Source organism: Mus caroli, unplaced genomic scaffold (genome assembly GCF_978045245.1).
Source record: "Mus caroli unplaced genomic scaffold, Mus_caroli_1 scaffold_17, whole genome shotgun sequence".
NCBI classification, from domain to species: domain Eukaryota; kingdom Metazoa; phylum Chordata; class Mammalia; order Rodentia; family Muridae; genus Mus; species Mus caroli.
In genome coordinates, this window is record NW_028227272.1 from 19,750,475 (window position 1) to 19,763,698 (window position 13,224).

Sequence of the window (13,224 nt, forward strand, 5' to 3'; positions counted from 1 at the left end):
CAGTAGAGCGGTTCCATAAAAACAAGCCAGTTCCACCCAGCCAAGTCAGTCATGCCCTCAGGGGTGTGTGGAGAGGCTCTTTTAGATCCAGTGAGAAGCTGCTTCGAGAAGCTGCTTCCCCTCAGGGAGCCTTGGGGTTAGAACTTCGTGTTTCTGATGATGGGAGGGACTGGCCATCTCGTCTTTCAGCCCCATCTTCACAGTGTCTCCAAGCTACAGACGTGTTTAGCATCCTTCCCAACACGCTTTGCCGAAGGCCTTACTACCCGGAGCACACCGCATCTTGTCCATAGATATGCTTTGCTTTCAAACATTGCTGCAGTCTTATCCATCACTGCTTCCCCAAGAGTCCTTCTCCTTCCTGGTATTCATTCTGTCTGGGGAGTTTCTAACACTGTTTGTTTTGACAGAAGACGAAAGAAAGTAAGTTGGGAATTTTTCATGCCACAGTGGGAAAGTATACATCCAAACTCACATTCAGTATGTCCACTTTCCAGTTTTATCACAGTGCCTCTCCATTGTCGGTGGTTTTAATAACAATGCCCACCTCCTAGAATTATTCAACAGTTAGACATTGGCAACTGGAGTACCTTTCTTAGGATAGATAAACAAAAAGAAGTAACTTTGTATCTCTGTTTATAAAGGTTTGGGAGGTTTAGTTTTGGGCATCTCCTCCCCCATTTCTTTCCACTGCAGTAAACAACTTTGTCCCTAGGTGGCGCTAAAATAATGGCATGAACTCTAAAATCAGCCCTGCAGCTACAGATAGTTTTAAAAGCCATATTCTGATGGTTGCCAATAAAAATCAAGTTATTTTGTAAAACGAATAACAATCAAAGTGCAAAGTCAAATAAATAATGCCCCTTAACCGTACCTACTCTTCCCTTAGGCTGGAATGCTAATGCAGAGAGGGCAGATTCCAGGAGGGCAGGCTTGGCTTTGTTGTTGTTACATTTATTTATATATTTCTGTGTTTATATACTGTGTGCATGTATGGGTACCATGGTACATGTGGGGAAGTCATAGGACAATCTATTGGAGTCTGTTCTCTCCTTCCACAGTGTGGGTCCCAGGGATCTAGCCCAGGTCCTAAGACCTTTCACTTATTGAGCCATCTTGCTGGCAGGCCCAACATAGGCTGAGTTTGTATTTGGAGCTTGATTCTACCAAATATGAAAACAGTAGGGCTGGAGAGATGGCTCAATGGTTAAGAGCACTGACTGCTCTTCCAAAGGTCCTGAGTTCAAATCCCAGTGACCACATGGTGGCTCACAACCATCTGTAATGAGATCCAATGCCTTCTTCTGATGTGTCTGAAGACAGCTACAGTGTACTTACATATAATAAATAAATAAATCTTTAACAAAATATATATCAAAGACAACTTCTGAGACAGAGATGGATGCCAGGCCTGGGGACCACTGCCAAGTGCTGGATTGTGTAAACAAGAACAAAACTATTAAAGTGTTGGCTTCGTCTTTTGAGCTGCATCATTAAACTGGGAGAACAGGGAAGGGTAGACAAGTTTTCTGTAGTAAAGTATTTGAAGATCCATCCTCGGGTATTCCTGGAAGGCATGTGGTTGGATTCCTACTTTGCTAATTATGGTGGCATCTGCTGAGATAAGATAAGGTCAGCCGACATGGAAGGCAGAATCTGCTGGCACAAAGGGGCTGTGTTCGGATCCGCTATTTCTATTGGCACGGAGTATCACAGGAAAAGAGCTTCCGTGCCAAATGCCTGCTGTGTGGGAAGCCCTGGAGCTCTCATAACTCTTGCCAGTTTGAAGAGCTCAGGGAAAGCCAGAGCACATTGATGCTAACCAGGTAAGCTGGCTACATGAAACATGATGTTTCAGAACAGGGAAGCAACATCAGTGAGGAGGCATGGCTTGACCACCCATCCGTCATCACCTGAACTGATGACACCGGCAAGCTTGTCCCACATGTGTGATCAGAGTAGATAACAAGCTACCTAAATGAATAAAGGGTCTAACATCATGGGTAGTACAAAACGCTGTAAAGCCTCACATTATAATAAACTAAATCCCCCAGGGGTTTGTGGTTCGGTAAGGGAATGTTGAGTCTGCTAGGAACAGAGGACTTCCTCTCTGCTCAGCAGCTGCTGTAGAAGAGAGGTCAGGATGTCCTAGGGTGATGTGAGACAGGCAGATGAGACTAGAAGGGTTGTGTCCCGTTGTTATTACTGTGGAACCAATTATTCAACATTGTGGCTCAAATAGCAACATTTTATTTTCCCCACAAGGCCACATTATAGCTGGACTTGCTGGAGATGCCTGGTTCTACTTGATGTCACTGTGACAGCTCAGAGGCCGGGACTGGAGTTGTTTAAAGGCCTTGTCTCATATGTCTGACAGCTGATTCTAGGAGGACAGAGCTCCTGTGAATCACAGCCTTAAGACACATGCCCCCCAAGGAAGAGAGACCAGGGTGGGGGGTCTCTTCATGATCTGGCCTCACAGCCTCTCAGCACCTCCTCTGCGACATTTCTGCCCATAAGGCAGCCGTACGGCTCATCCACAAGAGAGAAGCTTTCCTTGATCTTTTGATAAAAACAACAACAAAAGCCTTCAAATCTTGAAAGAATGTGTGAAGTGGAAATGAGAGTTCTTTGGAAAGTCCTTTGGATGGTGATTCACTCAGGCCAACACTTGAGGGGACGTTTCCTTAAAGTGGACACAGGTGTGAAAGGCTAAGGCGGACTCAGAACGTTTCACTGAAGCCGACACAGGAGAGAGGATGTTCTACTAAAACAGGCACATGAAAGAACATGTGATGAAGGATTCTTTGCTAATGACACAAAGGTATTGGTCTGCCTTACACTGCATTTGTCCGGACACCATAGAGAGAAATGTACTAAAAAACTTCTGGTGGTGTGCTGCAGTTTCTTGTCACTTCTGCAGATTCCCACTGATTGGATTCCCATGTTGAGACAAGACCCATGGAGGACAGGTGGAAGGGTATAAATAGGACTCCATGGTGTGATGGAGAGAGATCTTGGCTCGCTGGTACAGCTAGCTGAGCAACGCTTGTGAGTCTCGAGTCTTCGCTGATCTTCATTTTCCTGAGAGAGACACAGCTGAGAACTTCTCCTGGGGCCCCTCTGGGTCCCTCCCGCTGGCTCGGGCTGAGGCAGGGGCCTGGCTGTCTCTGCTAGGTCATGTCACTGTTGTTGGTGGCACTACTCTGCCGAACTGGACTGCTGGTGTATCTATGAAGTGTTTGTGAGTGGGCTGAGCTGCTGCTGCCAACCTGTGAACTGAACTGCCGATTTCCAGACAATGCAGACAGGAGTTGCTCCAGGGAACCTTTCTGAAACAGGTCCACTTCCCCCATATCCTTTCTTTTCCACTACCTCTGGCAGGTGGTGGGCTACAAGGGAGGTTAAAGGTTAAAGCGTTTGTAAGAACCATCATTAAAAATAAGGTTTGAAAAAATTAAAGTTACAAGTATGTAAAGTTGCAAGCATTACTGGGGCCATCTTTGAAAAGAAAAGAAAAATCCCTGGTGCTCACAGGAGGTGGGGGGACAAGGAGAAACTAAAGCTGTAGGATGTCAGAGCAGCACCAGGGAAAGCCACAGAGCTCACAGAGGGGGAAATGGAGCTGAGACTCCGGAAGCGTGAAGCGTCTCCTAAACCATGAGGACCAACCTCTGAGAGGCAGGGAAGGGAGGCTGAGGGGAGAATATGGGGACAGGTGCTGACAAACTCTGTCAAACACAGTCACAGATAGAAACCTTCCTGTCTGGCTTTGGAGTCCATTCCAGTGTTTGTTAAGCCAGTTCCCCTTTGGAATTGCTAGCCAGGTTTATGTGTGTCTGCCTGCCCTTCCTCTTGATTTAGGTTGGGGCTCTCTGTGTTTTTTTCTAGTAGATGAAAAGCCCACAGTCTTTGGTGCAGAGGTGGGGGGATACATCAAGGTGAGCACGTGAACTCTCTTGCACAGCCAGTTTTAGAACTGTAGTATAAAAAACAGCTAAGAACACCTTTCTTGATGGGGGGAGTTAACGTGAAACATTACATTCTAGTGGTCCACTGAGACTTCTAAGTTGCTGCTGAGTGAATCACCAGGAGGCTCTGGGAAACTAAGGATGCCCAGAGGCCAACAAGTGAGTGGTGGAGGGCAGCCTTACTGCACCATGCCCTCCGCTGCTAGTGTCTGGACTCCACTACCTTCCCAGCACACAGCTCGTGGAGTGCGTGCGGTGAGAACTGTCCAACCCATGAGGCCAGTTCTTGCTGAGGATAGCGCTGGGTCAGGGGATGCTGTTCCCACTGGCATTGGGTCATCACCTTGGCCCTGGAGTGTGGCTTCTCTGCTTTCTCCCTCCTCTGCTTCTTCCTCCACACACATTCTTCTCTGACAATGTCATCAGTGTGTGTGTGTACATACACATAGCCCCGAGACAGATCCTAGCTACTTCATTCATGAAAAGCAGGTCCTGTGCCAATCAGGCTGCTCCAACAGGTCACATGGGTACTGAAAAATAATCTCCCCCACCCCTGCCTGTTTACACATCTAATCAGAACATAAAGTATAAGAATGGCATCAGCTTTAAACCACTCTTATTTAAATAGTTGACAAAATGCCTTTTATTGAGGAAAAAATGAGCAGTTGAGATAATAGTGAAAAATTCAGGTCTGACAACCAGCATCAGCCTCTGTGTGTGTGTGTCTGTCTCTGTGTGTGTGTGTCTTTGTCTGTCTCTGTGTGTGTCTCTGTGTGTCTCTGTGTGTGTGTCTTTGTCTGTCTCTCTGTGTGTCTCTGTGTGTCTGTGTCTGTGTGCATCTGTCTCTGAGTCTGTATCTGTGTGTCTCTCTGTGTCTGTGTGTCTCTCTGTGTCTGTGTGTGTGTCTCTCTCTCTGTGTCTGTATCTTTGTGTCTGTGTGTGTCTGTATGCACTTGCATCTGTCCGTTTCTCTGTCTCTTCCCCCACCTGTGTCTCTGTCTGTCTGTCTCCTTCTCTCCCACCTCCCCATCTCCATTCTTTCCTCTCTGACTCCTTACCCCCCTGCCCCCGTGTGAGGGTTGGGGGAGCAGAGTCACTTAAAATGACTGAGTCTAGTCAAACCTTGGCACGAGTTGACCCAGAGCCTAGCAGAGTATATTTCTATTTTTCTTGACTGGAGACCAAGAGCCACAGGAACCGGGCTTGGCAGCTGGCTTTCGTTAGGGCATAACAAACAGGATTACCCATTAGTGGGTTATCAGGTTTCCTGGTGCCATTTTCTGAACCCCAAGATGCTGTGGCCTGTAAAGGAAAAGCATGTGGGGGGGGTCTGTGGGAGGGGTGTTCTCCCCCATGGTGGCTATAGATGCTTTCACCGTGGAGGGAGACTGGGAACTCACCTGATACGGACAGAGGGGAGCATACGCTTGGGAATGCTTCTGAGATAAACCTCTGCTCTGACAAGGTGCAGGGGACCAAAATGCAGGGACAGCCGATACGGTGAAGTGACATCTCATGTTGAACTGAGGAAACATTACTCACAGTAAAGGAGAGTGCTGATCTGAATGGGGGGGGGAGGGCTGAGCCTCTCTGCACCCACTCAGGGTCGCCTGTACCCCTCATTTCCTGCTGAGGTTCCCTTGTCAGTAGCTTCTCCCCCAGACTGGTGTTTAAGGACACCCGGATAACAAGCTGACTGTGGACTTGCATTCCATTGCATCATAAAGTAAATTAGCCTTGAACTGTTGGCTTTGGACGGTCTACAAGAGATAACGCCGTCACCCACTTGTTTTGTGTAGTTTCTGGGTTTCAGTGCCCTCGACAACCATTTCCTGTCCCCTCTGAGACGTGGTGTTCCCAAACTTCTTTAGCTAAATACTGTGTAAGAGTTATCTCGTGACACAGGGACCATGTGAGTACTGCGCTCCTCCCCGGCCCCCCAAGAAATTGAATTGGTGTCCCTTGTTGCTGGGCATTGCTATCTGACCCTGCAGAGAGCTGTCCACCCCTGACTCTGTGTCCTCCTTCAAGATACTTATGCCTAAGTTTAGAGACTACCCCCTCCCTGTGGGTATCACTGCTTATCCCAGGATGCCACTGAATGGATGCCACTGTCTGCGCCCAGGGATGGTTGTCTGATAATGGCGATCTCTGCCAGGCTTTTGGGACTGCTCCCTTCTCTAATCAGTCAAAGCATTCAAATCCCTGAGAACTACTGCCTGATTCTTGACGACAGGCTTCTGCTGAGATCCCTGCTTCCTCTCTTCAAAGTACCTTGGCCTACCTCTGCACATTGCAGCTGTCTCCTGCCAACAGGGTACTGTTGCCTGCCTTGGATATCACATTCTCTTGAGGGACACTTTCTGCTTGAGGGTCCTGCTGCCTGCAGTGAATACCACTGCTTGGCTGTGGCACTGTTGCCTGTAACTGGGCACTAACCCACTTCAGGGCACAGCTGCCTGCCTCTGGACACTACTGCCTGGTGCTGGACAGCCATTGCATGTTGCAGGGCATGCTGCCTACCCTGAGCCCTTCTGGCCTTTGCCCTAGGCATCATCCTGACTCTTTGCTTGCTCCTGTCCCTGCTAAGGTCCTGAATACCAGGACCATACAGCATTATAAAAATTGTAGGATAGTGCCTTTGTTTTCCTTTGTCCCAAGATTGTGGTGAACATCAAAATAAAGGTGTTTGGACTTCTGAAGTCCCCTTCAGTTCTTATAACAGAACTCAAATATTTATATCAGGAGACAAATCCAAGTGACAGGCACTGTGGTGTTTCTTCCAGTTGATCACAGGGGCTCCTGAACCAAGCTAAGCCTTTTGGTCTAGGCTCTATCTCAAACAAACACGTTCTCCCCAAAAGGAGAGCCTTCTGGAGATGTGCATGAGAATTCTACATCCGGATTCACAGGCACTGGGCCTGGCTTCACCCCTGTGACACACCTCCTCCAACAAGGCCACACCTACTCCAACAAGACCACACCTTCCAATCTCTCCCAAGTAGTGCCTCTCCCTGATGATCAAGCATCCAAATTTATGAGCCTATGAATGGGAACCATTCTCATTCAAACCACCACAGCCCCTCATCCTTCCATTAGGTGGTCTGTTCCATCAATCCCCAGAAAAGCAGCCATGCTGCCTGGGGTGAGTGTGACATACATTACATTGTCATGTACTATTTGGAAGCAGGGCCGCACCCTCTCCCATTTCAGACCCAAACATGTTTATCTCAAAATGTTTATCTCTAGACTCCTTATCTAGGGGGTAGGCTGGTCCTCTTAGTTCCTATAACAGAGAAGAAAATACAGCAAAATAGCTGCGCCCTGAGAACTACTCCCAACAGAGGTTACTATTGTTGAATCCCTGATTGGAAAGCACCTGGAGCAGGCAAGAGCTTAGAAACCACAAGTTCAGCCACAGGAAGCTCACCCATGGAGAGAAAGCTCAACCAGGAAGCCTGGAAGCCTCTCTGAGCTTGCCCAGTTGGTTTCTGCTGGATGCACCCAGTGATGATGTTGTCTCTACTTGTGGCTGTCTGTGCTTTTACTTGGAAGTATTGTACAGGAGAGGATGTTCTGCCTGGGACCCTCTAGCCATCAAAAGCTCCGGCCGCCTGTTTTAGTTCCCGGGGCTTCCCCAGTCAGTTTCTGCTGATGGTGTGGTTGTCTGATTGGATGCTCAGCTTTCTCTTGGCTGCTCACAGTTTTCTTCTTTGGCACCTGCTTGCTGTGTAGTTAATAAACTCACTCATATGAAAGTGAAAATGTGACTACCGTGGATCATTAGCTACCGAGAACAGACAAGGTGGAGACCCAAGGGTCTAGAAAACATCTAACTATCTCTGCCACTGCCTCTGTAGGAGGAAAAGCTCAAATATTGACGAGTCAGGAGACAAAATTTGTTGAGTAAATAAAGTGGAAATGCAGGTCAAATAGAAAGCACAAAACTCAAAGGGCACAGTCATTTCTAGTACTAACCAGAAATTATGGTGCTTAATAGAAAACAGCACTTAAAATGCAAATATTAGGATAGAGGTATTGAAAATAGAGATTGTGAGATTTTTCTAAAGAAAGATGACTTGCCAGTCTCTAGGTGTGATTTCAGATACTGTGTATGTGCAGATGTGCAGACATGCGCACTGTCCGCTGGATCACTAGGGTTTTTGTGTGGGAAATGCATCACCTTGACAAGAAGTAGAGCTGTGTCAGTGAGAGGCAGAGGGTACAGACCTGGGTCAAAGTTCCACCTCATCTGCTTAGTGCAAATCTCCACCCAGAACTGTTGGTATAAAAAGAAGCAGGGGCAGCGAGTCAAAGGATGGGGCTCTTGCCTATTGCTCTGTATCTGATCTGTTCTTTAACTTACATAATTTTTTATAGTGTGGGGACAGGACATAGGGCATCACGCACTCTACAACTCTACAACTGAGCTATATTTCCAGCCCTTATGTAATTATTTTTATTTCAGTAACCATTATTTTTTCATTAAGAACCCATTGGCTTTTAAAATGCAGCCCCCCATACCCCCCCTGCCATCAGCATTTGTTTTGGAGGTAGAGTTTTATAACATGGTCAGAATTAATTTATTAATTGGGCCTGTACCTAGCAGATGAGCATCTGGAAGAAAGGACTAAGAAAGCCCTTGAGAAAAAGAGCTACCCCTCAAAAAGCCATACAGGGCTACTCCGTGCTTTGTGTGACTCAATGAAAATGAAGAACCCAGGTTCCCTTGTTCGAAAAAAAAAATGTTTAAAATTTTGAGACATCTACCATGCAGCATTCCACCAAGCACAGGTTGCTTCTAAGCGCAGGACCTGGTGCCCAAGCACGGGCAATTCCTGGGAAGCCATCTCTGAATGCACTTAGAGATTCCAAGGGGACACAGAGTGTCAACAGGCAAAGCATCTTTTTAGTACTCATTGGAACCCCTCATAGACGATGCAGACTGCCCCCTTGGGGCCTTGTTTTTGGGCTCCAGCACTTTATACCTGCTTTTCTGGTCTTCTAAGTCCCAACAGTCACTCACACCTACTGCCTACTGCACACAAATTTGAACCTTGTCCTGCTGACTTTCTCAAGAAGAAAACCTACTGTTTTCACATACACACACCCACACCCACACACACACACACACACTCACACACACACACCACTGTCTTCCTCAGGTTTCTCCCATTGCCAGATGCCATCGGGCCATACTGTTTCTGACATGGGCTAACTGAAGTCAAAGGGCACCTCTTCTTCTTTGGCATTCATTCCCCACACTTCCTCTGTGGACTCTCCAAGCCGGAGCATTAGGACCATTAAGAACTACTCTTTACTGGTAGCCAACCCTGTGCTGGTCTTCACAGTGGACACAGTGAGCTGATGTTATCTCCTGAACTCCAAGAGTTATCTTTACTAGCCTGGTTTTAGTGCCCATATTTAACTGATGGAGAAACGAGGGCTTTGCAAGATTTAAGTTCACTAAGTTGACAAATAGTGGCAGAAGCACTGAGACTTTGGTGTGCCATTTGGCTCCTCTTGGAGAGTCATAATCACACTCAGCTGCCCTAAAGCCCCGCCTCCCACGCTGCTAACCTCTCTACATCCTGTTCAGCCACACCTCCCAGTTCCTGCCTCTGCCTAAGTATCAGGATTCAGCTCCTGGGGTGCAGCCTGCCACTTAGCTGCCATCAAATGACTGGGCTCCTGGGTTCAAATTTCAGCACACAAAGAAAGCCACCTTGGCCCCATGATCTGTACCTTCACTACAAGCTGACTCTCTGGTGTCCTGTTGCTGTTGAATTTTTGATAAGAACAAATGCCACAAACGATGACCCACCTCCCCAAGTGTAGTCAAGAGATCAGACAGCAAGAAAGAAAAATGCTACTGGCCTAGAGCCTTGCTGGATTTAAGAGCAATGAGAGGTGTGTCCCATCTTACGGTACTTTCATTGAAGTCAGTGTTCCCCCTGCACATGTTCAAGACACCTAATCAAGGCAATACATAAATAGGAATGTCTATGTTTTGACTTCATTGGTAATCCTTTTGAGAGTCCAGAGAAATCTCTGGGAACCAGAAAAACACCTTCTGTAATGGTAACTGACCAGCTTCCATCCATTAATTATTGAATTACATATATGCTACACAAGTCATGCTCACTCAACTATGTAACTAATTGACTTCTGAGCACAAGATGACTTATCTCACTATTTAGCCATTGGGGTCCATCTTGCCAACTCAATCACATGATGAGATCGCCTCAACATGGATTTAGTTGAGCAGTAACTGAAGGAAGAGAGATAACGGAAGGAAGCTAGAAGGCAGAGCAGTTATAACATGGCTGTCTTAGAGTCCAGTGTAGAGACCAGGCAGTTAGTCGGCATAACTGCTGAGGGGGAAAGCCTAGGACCCCTGGTGAGGTTTTAAATCAGGCTGGTGGAAAAAGAAAACGCTCCTTCACTGCTAGCATTAACAATAGAACAGGCTGCCAGGGTGGGAGTCAAGTTCTTGTATCTGACTCTCAAGTGAACGCCAGGCACCAGAGGAAATCTTGAGACGGTGGCTGTTCTGCAGGCCCTTTGTGGGGCTCGCCGGGCAGGAGGCAGGTTCTGTGGTTACAAGGTTGAATATGGGAGAGAACTCTGCCCACCCCAGGGCTGTGTGTTTCTGGATTTCAGGCTGAGGGCAGAAACCTTTCTGTGTGCTCACAGCAGGCAGCAGAGAGCCAGGCTGTCACACACAGCAGGGAGCAACTGGAAGAAAGGGGACCATCTAGCGTGGCTTGTCTAGAGAATATTTTCTACTTATCAGTGCAAAGATTCACAGGCTCTTTACTATCAACTCACTGCTGAACACACCCACTTGTAACCTAGACTGTCCACAGGATGGATTATTGAATGTCCAAACTTAACAGATGCCATGAGTCACTTGGTGCCAGTGGCCCCGGATAACCTTCAAGGGTGAGGCCATGGCTCTTCTGAAAGCCTTCATGCCCAAACCCCAGCAAGCACACAACATGGCTCATTCTCACCTCTCTTCTATTGAAGAGTGACACTCACCTTGAAGTTGGCAAAGGGTGATGGAGAAGCCAGCAGGAGACGGGGGTGTGATACTCTTTACTGGTCAGACTTTCCCTGAAAAACATGGAACTAGAAATCGTCTAATGATTTACCTCTTGTTTGCCGTCTGATCCCATGGACGGCTGAGATAATGTCAACGCCATCCAAGTCATCACTAAAGTCTATAGAGGGTGTTTTTAGGAAAAAAAAATGGTTTCTGAGTATTTTTCACTTACTGAAATTATGCAGGCAGACTCACTGTAAGCTTTTATTCACTGTTAATCAAACTCATTACACTTTATATACCTTTAGCCTCCCCTCCCCACAAACCATGGTTTGTTGTTGTTGTTTTTGTTTTAGTTTTGTTTGTTTTACTGCTAAGAAGTTGCTAGCTGATCAGTAGTGGCCGGAAGCCAATTCCCCAGCTTCCCCTGGGCTCTATATTCTTCTACTTCAGGATTAATAGAGAAGCAACTGGATTGGGTCAAATCCAGGCTCTGATTTCTTGATGTGTTAGAGAGGTCAAGTTCTAGAACCTTTAGGAGCCTCCGCTTCTCGCCTGTAAAGAAGGGAGGGTGGGAAAGGTGTGACTCTCCTGTTCCTAGACCAGGAGGAAGAGAATCCTGCCAGCCTGCGGAGGTGAGATCCAGCTGCAGTGGCCACACACCTCATGCCTTTGACCCTAAACTGGTTTCCTCTTCTCTGAGATGGAGCATGTGTTAGGTAGCAAGGCCACACTGAGTCGCATGTAATAGAAATCCTTCTCTCAAGTGAAAGAGGATGGAAGACTTCCATTATTTCTTCTGGGATCGGGTAAAACCAGCCGCATGAACCATGATGTTCCTAGAGCCCGTCTCAGGAGCCCAAATGATAAAAACAGTAGCAGTGGTGGCCAGCGGTGGCAGCAGTGACACGGTCTGTCCCTTGAAAACGAAGAACGAAGAGAGAAAAAGAAGAAAGATCTGTTGACTTCTCAAGGGTTTTCCTTGCCATTCTGGGTGTATACCCTGCCTCGTCACTATAAGCCAGACAGGAAGGAAGAGCTTAGGCTCAGGACTGAAGGGCAAGCAAGCCCAGGGGTAGCTCCTCTATAAGCCTGGCACCCAGGGGTGGCTCCTCTGTAAGCCTGGCACCTTCATCTCTTCCTGGCCTCACTCCAGTCTGCCTCTGCTCTTCCCCTTTACATGTGCCCTCAAATGTAGCCTTTTGGATTTAGATCCACAAAACCGAGCTGTGACCATTAGAACCAGGTCACTGTTTTAATGTTTGCCTGTGTGGTCAGGCCCATGTCATCCAACTGTAGTTCTTCCTGATAACTGGGCAGCACCTTCTGGATCAACCAGTGCTGAATTACCTTCCTAAGATACGTGACAGAAGGACAGGGCTAACTGGCCTTCTGTTGGTTGACATTTTATGCTAAAGAAATAAAACCCACTCTGCGTCTGCAGATGTTGGGATGATTTACACAATACATGACAATATTATACAATCTATGGTTCCTAATGGATCAGATGTTAATGATACTAGTACAATGGGGTCTGGGGTGGGAGAGAGAGAGAGAGAGAGAGAGAGAGAGAGAGAGAGAGAGAGCCTGCCTTCCGGATGGATAATGTCTCCTCCTTCCTCTGTGTTCAGGCACCTAACTTTGCAGATTGTAGACCATCCCAAAATGTTTTTCTTTGAACATGGGAGTGAAGAAACAGTGGGTTATCAGAAGCTAAATGTCTGCCTTCATGCAGCTTTGCTCCTATGGGAAGCATAAAGGGCAGAGTGCGGTAGCTGGCCTCTGATTAGCCCAACACTGGGGCTGCTTCTTCCCCATGGCAGCCAAGGCAGCCAATTGGGCTTCTGGACTTTGCTGGCACTACTCACACATTCACGTACTCACGATCCTGTGTGTGAGAAGCTATGTTACTAACCATCGCCCCTGCTGCTGCCTCACTTATTATTCTAGCGCTCTCCTCTGTGCTGAGCTCCACCCCCACTGGCAGGGCCACAGAGAGAACTGACCTATGAACAGCTGGGCTGAGAACTGGGGTTAATCTTTTTTGTCCGAGGTTACATTCACAGCTGTAAATAGTGAATTCTCATCCACTCATCCACCCTCTCCTCCCTCCCTTTCCTCCCTCCCTCCCTTCTCCTCCCTTCTCCTCCTTTCTCCTCCCTTCTCCTCCCTCTCCCCCTCTTCCCATCCCCATGCCCCTCTCCT

At 47.4% G+C, this 13,224-nt stretch overlaps 1 long non-coding RNA gene across 1 annotated transcript; it reads right to left on the minus strand.

Moving 5' to 3' along the window:
- Positions 1 to 922: 922 nt before the first annotated feature.
- On the minus strand, positions 923 to 13,019 carry LOC147000607 (uncharacterized). The gene is made up of 2 exons (XR_015045783.1): positions 11,016 to 13,019; positions 923 to 8,250 (listed from the first exon to the last, which is right to left on the minus strand). It is a non-coding gene; the product is annotated as an uncharacterized LOC147000607 (long non-coding RNA).
- Positions 13,020 to 13,224: the final 205 nt, after the last annotated feature.